This window comes from Dendrobates tinctorius, unplaced genomic scaffold, assembly GCF_039654945.1.
Source record: "Dendrobates tinctorius isolate UK_male_01 unplaced genomic scaffold, ASM3965494v1 ptg000214l, whole genome shotgun sequence".
Taxonomy (NCBI): Eukaryota; Metazoa; Chordata; class Amphibia; order Anura; family Dendrobatidae; genus Dendrobates; species Dendrobates tinctorius.
The window spans coordinates 7,631,303-7,645,104 of NW_027361881.1; the positions used below are offsets into that span (position 1 = coordinate 7,631,303).

The following is a 13,802-nucleotide window of genomic DNA, read 5'->3' on the forward strand; positions in this document are numbered from 1 at the left end:
GGGGGCAAAAAGATCATTTTTGTGGGAAAAATTATTTTTTTTATTTTTACGGCTCCACGTGATAAACTTCTGTAAAGCACTTGGGGGTTCAAAGTGCTCACCACACATCTAGATAAGTTCCTTGGGGGGGTCTACTTTCCAAAATGGTGTGACTATTGGGGGGTTTCCACTCTTTAGGCACATCAGGGTCTCTCCAAATGCGACATGGCGTCTGATCTCAATTCCAGCCAATTTTGCACTGAAAAGTCAAACGGCGCTCCTTCCTTTCCAAGCTCTGCCATGCGCCGAAACAGTGGTTTACCTGCATATATCAGGTATCAGCATATTCAGGAGAAATTGCCCAACAACTTTTGCTGTCCAATTTCACCTGTTACCCTTGGTAAAATAAAAATAAAAATGGATCTGAAGTAAATTTTTGGAAAAAATTAAATGTTAATTTTTTTTTAAACATTCCAAAAATTTCTGTGAAGCACCTGAAGGGTTAATAAACTACTTGAATGTGGTTTTGAGCACTGTCAGGGGTGCAGTTTTTAGAATGGTGTAACTTTTGGGTATTTTCTATCATATAGACCCCTCAAAGTGACTTCAAGTGTGATTTGGTCCTTAAAAAAAAAAAAAAAAAAAAAACAATGGTGCTGTAAAAATGAGAAATCGCTGTTTAACTTTTAACACTTATAACTTCATAGCAAAAAAAAATTTGGTGGGGAATGTTACTTATTAAGTATTTTGTGTGACATATCTCTGATTTAAGGGCATGAAAATTCAAAGTTTGAAAATTGCAAAATTTTCTAAATTTTCGCCAAATTTCCATTTTTTTTTTCAAAAATAAATGCAAGTCATATCAAGGAAATTTTACCACTATCATGAAGTACAATATGTCACGAGAAAACAATGTCAGAATCACCGGGATCCATGGAAGCGTTCCAGAGTTATTACCTCATATAGGGACAGTGGTCAGAATTGTAAAAATTGGCCCGGGCATTAACATGCAAACCACCCTTGGGGGTAAAGGGGTTAAAGACTTATTAAATGTTTCTAATTGTACTTCAATTACAATAGAAACATGCAACTAAAAACACTAAAGCAGCCAAAACTTGTAATTCTCAAAACTTTTGACCATGACTGTATATTGTATACTTTCAGTTGGAATTCTTCTCCTCATGAGTACAAGTGTTCCTTGCACTTTCTCTATCAGAATTTTCTTGTTTCTGAAAGCAATGGTTTTAATATAGTAAATATTAGCAAACAGTTATGTCATTCGCAAGTGAGTTGTTTAATTTCACCAAAGGATTCAGCAAAACGATAATCCTCTGTAAGAAAGATACATTAGTATTTTGGTCGAAACTCCGATAGTGAGAATTGGGGAATGTTCCCACGGTCAGTAAATCCTGCGGATTGGATGTTGCATACAGCCGCAGCGTCCAATCCACAGCGGCCAGATGTCACAGCATAGTGGAGGGGATTTTATGAAATCCCATCTACACTATGCATGCAGAGATACCCCAGGCTTCCCCGTGTAGACGCACATGCGGCGCACCTTTCTAGACTGCAGTATGTCAATTTATCTTGCGGAGACGCTCCGTCTCCGCAAGATAAAGTCACCCATATAATGTATAGGGACTCGGTGATTCGGCACAGTTCAATGAACACATGCGGAATCACCGCATGTACAAAAGCCGGCAGCGCTTTGGACGGAGCGGACATGTGCTGCGTCCAAAGCGCTGCCAATACTGACCGTGGAAACATACCCTTAGGCGGCATCTCCTGCTCCCTTTATATCCCAAAGAAAAAAATTTGATATGACAGTGGAAGCTAAATGGGTTATTACAGATGTCAGGACTTATCAATTGGGTTCATGAACTATAGTAAAAATCTCTTTCATTCACAATCTATCCAGCATAGTGAGTGAAGTCGGTCAGAATATGCAGCAAATAATTCCATCATTTAATTAAATTTTAATGATAGCACTAATGTAGAATTGGAGGCAAGAAAAAGGGAAACCGGGAAGTTTTACAGTGTTCTGATTAAGGTAAATGTGTAATTTTTTTTGACAGTATTTGTCAGGGGTTTCATGAAAAATCACTAATTTGTGCTTGAACCTTTAATTTATTTTATATAATGTCACTTACAGTATTGAATAAAAAGTTTGGTTACAAGCTGATTGCAGGTTGTGTCTGTTTACAGAGTGAAGTGAAAATTGTGGGGTGGAAAGTCAGGAATATTAATAGCTTGTAGTTGTTCTAACAGCTAATCGGTGACACTGGAATTTTTTTTTTTGTTAAATAAAGTGTTTTCTGTAATTTTTTTTAAGCTGCCTGCTGCCAGTCTCTGCCGTAAGGAACGTGCGAGACCAAATGATTATGTAAGATTTACCATACGCGAAAGACTAAATAGTGTAATTGGCTGCAGTTATCTGGAGATTTTCTAATTGTTACCACTGAAAAATTCTATAAAATTACTCTCATCCACAATGATATGACTCGGTCAGCAATGCCTTGTCTTTAAGATGAATTTTCTTATATTCAACACATCCAAGTATTGAAATTGACCGGTCTAAGCATGGAAATAACAAGCAGCGTGCCTGTCCTGCATATTATATCCAAGGTAAATGACGTAGTGACTGAACATTACAGTTAGTGATGAGCGAAGCTCCTTGAATAAGGTGTTTTCTGAGAGTGCTAACCGAGCGACTTCGGCGTGCTCGGATAATATGTTTGAGTCCCCGAGGCTGCATATCAAACAGGCAATCCTTGCATGCGTTGTGGCTGTCGGCAATCTTTGCATGTGTTGTGGCTGTCGGCAATCCTTGCATGCGTTGTGGCTGTCGGCAATCTTTGCATGTGTTGTGGCTGTCGGCAATCCTTGCATGCGTTGTGGCTGTCGGCAATCTTTGCATGTGTTGTGGCTGTCGGCAATCCTTGCATGTGTTGTGGCTGTCGGCAATCCTTGCATGTGTTGTGGCTGTCGGCAATCCTTGCATGTGTTGTGGCTGTCGGCAATCCTTGCATGTGTTGTGGCTGTCGGCAATCCTTGCATGTGTTGTTGCTGTCGGCAATCCTTGCATGTGTTGTTGCTGTCGGCAATCCTTGCATGTGTTGTGGCTGTCAAACAGCCTCGGGGACTCAAACATATAATTAGAGCACGCCAAAGTCACTCGGTTAGCACCCGAGCAAGCTCAGATAACACCTTATCCAAGGACCTTCGCTCTTTACTAATTACAGTTATGGTTAGTGCTACCCTAAGGAGCACCAAGCAAATCAATAGATGGGTCAATCCACATCCCTTTATGGCAGTATAAAGAGTCCAGATCCACGTTATGTAGCCAAAAACCCTGCACGTGCTGTCCTATGGTGCCTTTATACGGTTATACAACATCTGCTGGAACATGGCACCATTCTTGTGATCACAGATTCCATAAACCATCTGTGGCCTCAGTTACAATACTGGAGCTCGTTGAGGTGCAATGTGAGCATGTATATTTTTTATAGATCGTCGTGGCCGGAGTAATCATCATCTTTGTGATACAATAAATTTGATAATGTTGAAGTCACCTGAATTAGGAAAAAAAAAAAATTTGTCTAGTGCACATGCACCATGTTTTGCCTACGCAGCTGGTGGACTGAAGTGGTTCTGTTCTAGAAAAAAATGCAGACCTTTGTTACTAACTTGAAAGTTTGTTTCCGACCGATTTCTGAGAAGCGCATTTCAGGCACTACATATGGACCTCTATGCACTGATAGGCAATGAATACCTTGACGCTAACTAGCAAGCTCATATATGCCTATGAAACTGTTATTTCGGGCAAGAAAACCAGCAGAGTGTGCATTGCTGTTATGGACTGATCTGGTTTGGAGTAGTGGTATTGCAACCACTAGAGGCAGCATCAGCAGGTAGTGTATTCAGGACTAGCGAGAGGTCGGTAGACGAGAGCAGCAGTATAGTTGAAGGATCAGCAGGTAGTGTAGTCAGGACTAGCCAGGGGTCGGTACAGTGTATCAGGAGTATAATCATGGATGAAGCAGCAGGAGAAAGGAGAGCTTGATTAAGGGCCCCGTCACACATAGCGACGCACCAGCGATCCCGACAATGATATGACCTTGTCAGGATCGCTGGTGTGTCGCTACATGATCGCTGGTGTGTCGCTACATGATCGCTGGTGAGCAGCCAAACAGCGGCGCGGCACTTAGAAACCCGATGTGTACCTTGGATACCAGCTCCCTGCACCAGCACGATGGTAACTAAGGTACACATCGGGTTTCTAAGCGCCGCGCGCCGCTTTGAAACCCAATATGTACCTTAGTTACCAGCGCCAGCTCACTGGTCTCCTGCCTGCCACACACAGCGATGCGCGCTGGCCAGCGGGAGACCAGCGATCAAAAAAATGTCCTGGCCATTCCAGCACGATCAGCGATACCCGGCAGAGGGGCCGGTCGCTGATAAGTGTCACACACAGTGATTTCGTTGGTGAGATCGCTGTTGCGTCACAAAACTTGTGACTCATAGAATCATAGAATCATAGAATCATAGAATCATAGAGTTGGAAGGGACCTCCTGGGTCATCTGGTCCAACCCCCTGCTCAAAGCAGGATTCGCTAAATCATCCCAGTCAGATGTCTGTCCAGCCTCTGTTTGAAGACTTCCATTGAAGGAGAACTCACCACTTCTCGGCATCGATCTCGCTAACGAGATCGCTGTGCGTGACGGGGGCTTAAAGGCTGGGAGCTCAATAATCTTGCAAGGAAGGAAGTGCAATTCCAGGTTTAAGTAGGGTGCTTAATCAGGAGATTACAGGGTGGAGACAATCAGGAACAACACTGGTATTCATATCTGGGTTAGCAAGGAACTATCCAGCGAGCTGAATAGCTCAGAGGGGAGAGCTGCTGCCTGGTGCACAAGCTGCTGGGTTTGAGTCCTGACAATTGCAGTCCATATATGGAGCGTAAAAGCTGCCCCAGGTTAGGAGTACATAATGACTTAGTCATGCAGGCAAACATTTCTATATACAGTCATATGTTAAAGTTTGGGCACCCCTATTAATGTTAACCTTTTTACTTTATAACAATTTTGGTTTTTGCAACAGCTATTTCAGTTTCATATATCTAATAACTGATGGACTCTGCATTTTAACAAAATTTGACCGGTGCAAAAGTATGGGCACCTCAACATAAAAGTGACATTAACATTTTGCAGAGCCTCCTTTTGCAAAAATAACAGCCTCTAGTCGCTTCCTGTTGCTATTAATGAGTTCCTGGATCCTGGATGAAGGTATTTGTGACCATTCCTGTTTACAAAACAATTCCAGTTCAGTTAAGTTTGATTGTCGCCGAGCATGGACAGCCCGCTTCAAATCATCCCACAGATGTTCAATGATATTCAGGTCTGGGGACTGGGATGGCCATTCCAAAACATTGTAATTGTTCCTCTGCATGAATGCCTGAGTAGATTTGGAGCGGTGTTTTGGATCATTGTCTTGCTGAAATATCCATCCCCTGCGTAACTTCAACTTCGTCACTGATTTTTGCATATTATTGTCAAGAATCTGCTCATACTGAGTTGAATCCATGCGACCCTCAACTTTAACACGATTCCCGGTGCCGGCATTGGCCACACAGCCCCAAAGCATGATGGAACCTCCACCAAATTTTACTGTGGGTAGCAAGTGTTTTTCTTGGAATGCTGTGTTTTTTAGCCTCCATGCATAACGACTTTTTGTATGACCAAACAACTCAATCTTTGTTTCATCAGTCCACAGGACCTTCTTCCAAAATGTAACTGGCTTGTCCAAATGTGCTTTTGCATACCTCAGGCGACTCTGTTTGTGGCGTGCTTGCAGAAACGGCTTCTTTCGCATCACTCTCCCATACAGCTTCTCCTTGTGCCAAGTGCGCTGTATGGTTGGCCGATGCACAGTGACACCATCTGCAGCAAGATGATGCTGCCGGTCTTTGGAGGTGGTCTGTGGATTGTCCTTGACTGTTCTCACCTTTCTTCTTCTCTGCCTTTCTGATATTTTTCTTGGCCTGCCACTTCTGGGCTTAACAAGAACTGTACCTGTGCTCTTCCATTTCCTTACTATGTTCCTCACAGTGGAAACTGACAGGTTAAATCTCTGAGACAACTTTTTGTATCCTTCCCTTGAAAAGCTATGTTGAATAATCTTTGTTTTCAGATCATTTGAGAGTTGTTTTGAGGAGCCCATGATGCCACTCTTCATAGGAGAATCAAATAGGAGAACTACTTGCAAGTGGCCACCTTAAATACCTTTTCTCATGATTTGATACACCTGGCTATGAAGTTCAAAGCTCAATGAGGTTACAAAACCAATTTAGTGCTTCAGGAAGTCAGTAAAAAGTAGTTAGGAGTGTTCAAATCAAGAAAAGGATAAGGGTGCCCATACTTTTGCACCGGTCAAATTTTGTTTAAATGCATATTGCACATTTTCTGTTAGTACAATAAACCTCATTTGAATCCAGAAATATAACTGAGACCATCAGTTATTAGATATATGAAACTGAAATAGCTGTTGCAAAAACCAAAATTGTTATAAAGAAAAAAGGTTAACATTAATAGGGGTGCCCAAACTTTTACATATGATTGTAGCACTGCTACAGTACAGCATAATACAACAAGTGATTGCTCTCGTGCTGTGACCTACAGTTTGGTGAGATGTAGAAATTGATGAATTTGTGATTTTTTTTGTTTTGGGGGAGACTTGCGTGTCATGGTAGCTGGTGGCTTGCATTACATCTGACTTGGTATATTGTGCTATAACATAGTACCTTCATAGTGCAATGTTTGGCTCTGCCTGGGAAACATTGCCTTCTGAGTTCTGTGCTAGATGACCCTAACCAACAGGTCCCAAAATATGTCTCTTTGGAGTTTTAGTAACTCCAACCTGTGCCGAGAGGGGCAATTATGAAGTTAAGAAACTTCTATGCAAGAACACTGAATTCAAACAGGGTTTTTAACATTCTTGTACTACGTCCCATAATACTTTGTCTGATTGCTGTCTCTTTGGCTTCTTCAGATTGATACAAAGATGTTTAAATTACAATGTATGTTCCTTAACTTCACAAGTCATTATATCCTCTGACCTTCATTTCCTTCAATATGCAACATCCTCCAAGGTACAATACCCAAATTTGGATGGCGATATCCAGCAATACACGTTCCGCCTGGATTCCTCAGTGTTTAGCAAATGCTATTTTAAGACCGTGGAGCACATCTCCATCCTTTACATCACAGGGAAAGAAGTATTAGCAGCTCATTGGAATAATTACTTAAGTTGATCTCTATTTTATTCATTTGACAGCCCACTTCAAAGAGTGCGGCAAAAAATTAATATAGTCTTAAATGTATGAAATTGGATTGATTTAATTTCTGATGAATGATTTCTGTGTCAGGCAGATAAACAAAATAGTTCAAACGCCGTCTCCTTTCTACTTGGCAGATAAAAAACTAGTTTAGACTAATAAATCCTTGGAGAACCGCTTCTTTAACACTTGTGGAATGTACGTTGAGCATTTCATGTTTCCGTGCAAGTTCCTGAATTACATTGGTTTTATTAATTCTATTCAAAGAAAAATAAAAAAAAATATTAGTTTCTGCCTTAAAGGGAGACTATTTTACAGAGAATTTTGTTATTTATTTTTGGATACACTAAAATGAAGCAACGAAAAAAATATTTTTTTTTAATTACAATCTGAGCGTGGACATGTTTTACAATATCTTCTTCAAAGTAGGTGAGAAAATATCCTTTTGTTAAATCAGGTTTTTATATTAAATGTTTTTCAATTTTCCATATCTTCTATATAAAAGGAGAAAAAAAGAAATCATGCTATTTTCACACTGGCCACTAGGCCTTATACTAGACTCCCACACTTTCTGCTCTGCACTAATGACATTTCAGTAGTCTCATTATCATTACAGACAGGATCCAGGATCATGACGACTGAAAACACATTTCCATATAGTAAATAACACACGATCCACCCTTCACAATAGGTGATGTCACAGCTCACCTCCTCCTCCTGTACAAGGACTGATAACGCCGCTATATACAGTAGATAACACAGGATCCACCCTTCACAATAGGTGATTAGGTGATGTCACAGCTCACCTCCTCCTCCTGTACAAGGACTGATAACACCTCTATTCACGGGATACTATTGAAGAGAAATAGCGCAATAGTGCATTATCCAGTGTAGGTATATCAATTTGAAAATAATACACTCACCAGAAGGAGCTTGTAATTAGTATGGAGGATTCGCTGCTGCAGAAACCACAGATCCACGAGGGACCGACGTAGAAGATGCAGGATAGGAAAAAAGTGGTCAGACAATCCGCGCTGCGAATCACTATGAACAATTATTATTACAGTGGTCTTTATTCGACGCGTTTCGAAGTTTCACAGAACTCCTTCCTCAGGAAAAAACCACCATAGTGATTCGCAGCGCGGATTGTCTGACCCCTTTTTTCCTATCTTGCATCTAACACCTCTATACACAGCACATAACACAGGATCCACCATTCACAATAGGTGATGTCACAGCTCACCTCCCCCTCCTGTACAAGCACAGATAACACAAGAAACACCATTCACAATAGGTGATGTCACAGCTCACCTCCTCCTCCTGCACCATGACGGATAATACCTCTATATACAGTATATAACACAGAATCCACCATTCACAATAGGTGCTGTCACAGCTCACCTCCTTCCTGTGCAATGATTGATAACATTTCTCTGCAGAATTTGACACTGTGGATCATCAGCTCCTCCTCACTATGCTCCGCTCCATTGGTCTCAAGGACACCGTTCTCTCCTGGTTCTCCTCCTATCTCTCTGACCGCTCCTTCACTGTATCTTTTGCCGGTTCCTCCTCCTCTCACCTTCCCCTTACTGTTGGGGTTCCTCAAGGATCAGTCCTAGGCCCCCTCCTCTTCTCCTTGTACACTGCCCCTATTGGTCAAACAATCAGTAGATTTGGTTTCCAGTACCATCTCTATGCTGATGACACCCAATTATACGCTTCTTCTCCTGACATCACGCCAGCCTTTCTAGAAAACACCGGCGATTGTCTAAACACTGTGTCTAACATCATGTCCTCACTATATCTGAAACTGAACCTGTCAAAGACTGAACTCCTTGTGTTTCTTCCCGCTACTCAAGTACATTGCCATTTCTGTGTGTGGTTCCACTATTACTCCCCAGCAACATGCCCGCTGTCTTGGGGTCATACTTGATTCCGAGCTTTCCTTCGCCCCCCACATTCGATCACTGGCTCGCTCTTGTCATCTGCACCTCAAAAACATTTCTAGAATTCGACCTTTTCTTACTTTTGACTCTGCAAAAACTCTTACTGTTTCTCTTATTCATTCTCGTCTTGGCTATTGTAACTCTCTTCTAATCGGTCTCCCTCTTACCAAACTCTCCCCTCTCCAACCTGTCTTGAATGCTGCAGCCAGGATTATATTCCTCAAAAATCGTTACAGCGATGCCTCTACCTTGTGCCAGTCATTACACTGGCTACCCATCCACTCCAGAATTCAGTATAAACTTATTACCCTCACCCACAAAGCTCTCCATGGCTCAGCACCACCCTACATCTCCTCCCTTGTTTCAGTATACCACCCTACCCGCGCCCTCCGTTCTGCTGATGACCTGAGGTTAGCATCCTCAATAATCAGAACCTCCCATTCCCGTCTCCAAGACTTTACACATGCTGCGCCAATTCTTTGGAATGCACTTCCCAGGTCAATACGATTAGTCCCCAATCCCCACAATTTTAAGCGTGCCCTGAAAACGCATTTATTCAGACTGGCCTATCGCCTCAACACATTAACCTAAATATCCCTGTGTGACCCATTAGGGGTACTCGGTACCGGGCCGGTGTCAGTGGGTTGTGTCACAGCAGCAATGACCCAGTCCATGGCCCTGGGCGACCAAGTAATGGGGGAATGTAATGTTGTAATGGAATAGTTTGTGACGCCTCCTGTGGTGTTGGGCAAGGGAGATGTTAAGCCGACGCTGCAGACAGATCCTCTGGGGCTGATGGTGTGTTGTAGCATAGATAGTGTAGCTCCCCACAGGTGAAGCTATAGTCCCAGGGCAGTGTAGATGTTGTTGGCACGGGGATGTAGCAGTGCCGGAAAGGTAGGAAGCAGACAAGACACAGCGGGGTGCAATTTCTGTACCTTTACTTGATAACTGCAGTCCTGATTACAGATGGTAACGGAGCAGGCTAGCCTGGAAGCAACTCAGGGATTCTCTCTCAGCAGACAGGCTGTGCAGTCTCCTTCCTAGCGCTTGTTTGAATGAAGTACTCCAAGTACTAAGTTACTCTGAAGTTCCTCCTGTCAGATGTTCCCAAGAACCTTACTTGCACGGCAGACAGCTGTAGCCTCTCTCGGGGACTCCTTTCTCTCTCAGTCCTGGCTCTTTATCCAAGCTGCTGTTGTGCCTCAAGTCTTAGATGGGAGTAGGGCATTTACAACCTCCTACTCCTCTGGTATCTGCTGTAGGACCCTTAGTATCCGTACAGCCGTGGAGACCAGGCTCCAGTTCGTGCGCTCTCAAGCTGAGGGAGCTCTCCTTCCTAGCTCAACCTCCAGCTTCTCTCCACACATCTGCACACTTCAACCTCCGCAGACTAACTGACCACTCCTTCCTCTTGGCCCTCAGAGGGCACCCCTCCCCTTAATCCTGGTTCAGAGTTCCCCCTGCTGGCCTGAAGTGGAACTGTGTTGCATGTATGGATTGACTGCGAGAGAGACCCATCATTGCCTCCAAGCCTGGCATTACCCTCCCATGGAGGAAGGCAAAGCCACTGTGGCGGCCATACTCCTGGGGACGCCACAATAACACTAAATCCACCATTCACACATGGTGACGTTACAGCTTACCTCGTCCACCTCCCTTCACACTGACCTTTGCCTTGATGATGATGCTCAATAAATACCTAAAGATATGAAAAATTAAAAAAATCATCATTTTTTTTAAACGCATACATTTAACATAAAAGACCAGATTTAAATAGGCCATTTTCTGATTACACATTCCCTTTAAGAGTCAAACCATTAAAAAGGACCATGTGATGGGGGGGGCAATGCCCTGACACACTAATGGACCTTTAATACAACATCCAGAAGACAACTCTATTTTGCCGTTGTTTCAGCCGTCCCTTTTCATGTGTCATGGGTCAAATAGGTTTACTTATGAATTAATATTTTGTGCAAGTAAAGGGGATTAAAGAAATTGGCAAAAAGTTGTTTGTTTTCCGTCCAATAAACGGCATCCCTTTTGGTCATGGGCTAATTTGCTATTGCTGGTCAGAAAAAGGGATATCTAGGACTAAAAAACATAAGATAATCCTTTAATTGTCCCACCATGGGGAAATTCAGAGCATTACAGCAGCAAGGCAGGAACAAGTACAGATACAGATGCATAAAGGCATTACATTGACAGTAGGTAGGTACATATACGGAAAAAAAAAAAAAAAAGATATAACTGGACTATCACAACTTTGGATCTATCAGTTCACTGTTTGGGTCGTTCTCCGTTTTGGACAGTGCTGGTTATACAGCCTAACTGCAGCAGGAAGGAAGGACTTTTGATAGTGCTCCCTCTCACATTTAGGATGAAGTAGCCGGTCACTGACAGTACTGCACATCTTTGTCACGGTCTCATGCATGTGATGGGAATCATTCTGCACCAAGTAGCTCACCTTGACCAGTATCCTCCTGTCGCCTACTTCCTGAACTGGATCAAGGGGGCATCCCAGGACAGAGCTGGCCCTTCTAATCAGTTTGTCCAGCCTATTCCTGTCCCTGGTTGATATGCCATTACCCCAGCACGCCACACCAAAGAAGATGACTGATGCCACAACAGAGTTGAAGAAGGATGCAAGGAGTGCCCCCCTAACTCCGAAGGCTCTCAGCCTTCTGAGCAGATAAAGCCTACTGTGGCCCTTCCTGTACACTGCATCCAAGTGATGGGCCCAGTCAAGCTTATTATTGAGGATCAAACCAAGGTACTTATAGGTGTCGACAATCTCAATGTCATTTCCCTGAATGTTCACCACTACTGGTGGATTTTTTCCCTTGCGAAAGTCCACCACCAATTCCTTGGTCTTCACGGAATTAATCCTAAGGTGGTTAATAATGGCTGCCTTCTTTCATACACCGCTCCACACCTGCCCATGGGTTGTGTCTGGTATCACAGCTCAGCTTCCATGACTTGAGTGGAGTTTCAGGACGAGACATGAAAGTGAAATGAACTCTTGTTTAACAGAGACCTGAAATACAGTTAAGGTTATGGATGCCAGTGTTTTCTCAGCATTTTAGACCACTCATTGAGGCTACTTTTCTGCTTGCCACAAGTGCTAGGAGCTCCAATGTATCCAAAGACTTCCATTCCCCCAATGTAGTGATCTTTATGCTTCTATCAGACTAGTACAATTTTATTTTGCTGCATTCTCAAAATCACACATGATCCCCTAACCAAAAGATGAGTAACTTGCTGATCACTGTTCCAGCAATCCAAAGAATGGAACGCACCTTGAAAGGAGCAGCAATGCACATAGTCAACCTCCGCTCCATTCATTGTCTATTGGACTGGCAGAGAAAGCCAAGAGCCCAGCTATTTACAGTAGTCCCATTGACAATGAATGGAGTGGAGGCCGAGAATGTGCTGCTCTGCTCCATTCACGATGAGGTTGCAGATCTTTATTCTCAGCGGTCCCAATGCCCTAATCTTGGGATTATTGAGTGGAGGTGAAATATATCAATCTTTCTCAGTAGTCATTGCCAATAGCGTGAACTATGTATCGGATGCTGTTAAGTGCTTCTAACCTCCACGTGGTGATAGCATCTATGACCAATTCTCCGCTTCCTTTTCCGAGTTAGTTGCTTATTCTTGACAACACATCTCCTTACCGTGAAAGGTTGTCCGTCACACTTTGAATCACTTCTCTCCATGGTTACGAGCTGTAATCGGCTCACATGATCGAGCTCACATGAACTGATGCTTAACTTAATTCCATTTCATTGGAAGTGGTGCAGGTCTTAGAAGGACTCTCGTCAAAATTTCGGAGGGGCTTGTCAGTTTGAAAAGAACATGACCTTTAAATTGTATCAGTATGTTTGCTGGTGCATAAGCCAAAGGAAGAAAGGATTTCACTGATGGAAAGCCACTCTAGAATAAGAGTTAATTGACTTACTACCAGCAAGTGCTTGTAATGTAGACGATGAGATTATTTGCAGAAAATGGAGAGTTTATCTCGTGTTCTAGATAAGATATTACTAATTTTTAGCATACACCTTAATATTAGTAAAGAGATTTATCAAGACAGGACTGAGTAAGCTGAATGTGACCTATCCATGGTTATCCCCACTATTGGGCCGGGCAGTCTGCACAGCTATGTGGAATTATTACCTATACATTGTAAGACTACATAAATGTAGCACAAAATACAGTGGGGGAGAGTCACTCAGCTAAATCTGCCACAACTCTGGTTCTACTAGTGACAAAAACTGTTGTACACACCAAGAAATACTTTAATTATGTTTCTGATTTTTTTCATGTCTTGATCAACAAGGTAATACAGCTTGAAATATGGTGGTCACATTTCTGTCTGGACTGCACAGGATGTACAAAACCACTACTGTACCTACTGCTTGGTCTAGGCCAGTAATGGCGAACCTTTTAGAGACAGAGTGCCCAAACTGCACGCCAAAACCCACTTATTTATCGCAAAGTGCCAACACGGCAATTTTACCTGAATACTGAGGGTTTCGTTTAG

The 13,802-nt window shown here is 42.8% G+C and overlaps 1 long non-coding RNA gene across 1 annotated transcript in view; it reads right to left on the bottom strand.

Moving 5' to 3' along the window:
• LOC141058792 (uncharacterized) overlaps positions 1 to 13,802 on the bottom strand; it is a 523,866-nt gene that overhangs the window by 21,769 nt on the left and 488,295 nt on the right. The window contains exon 4 of the long non-coding RNA XR_012222316.1: positions 10,906 to 10,961. This is a non-coding gene — a long non-coding RNA (uncharacterized lncRNA). The remainder of the gene's footprint in view (positions 1 to 10,905; positions 10,962 to 13,802) is intronic.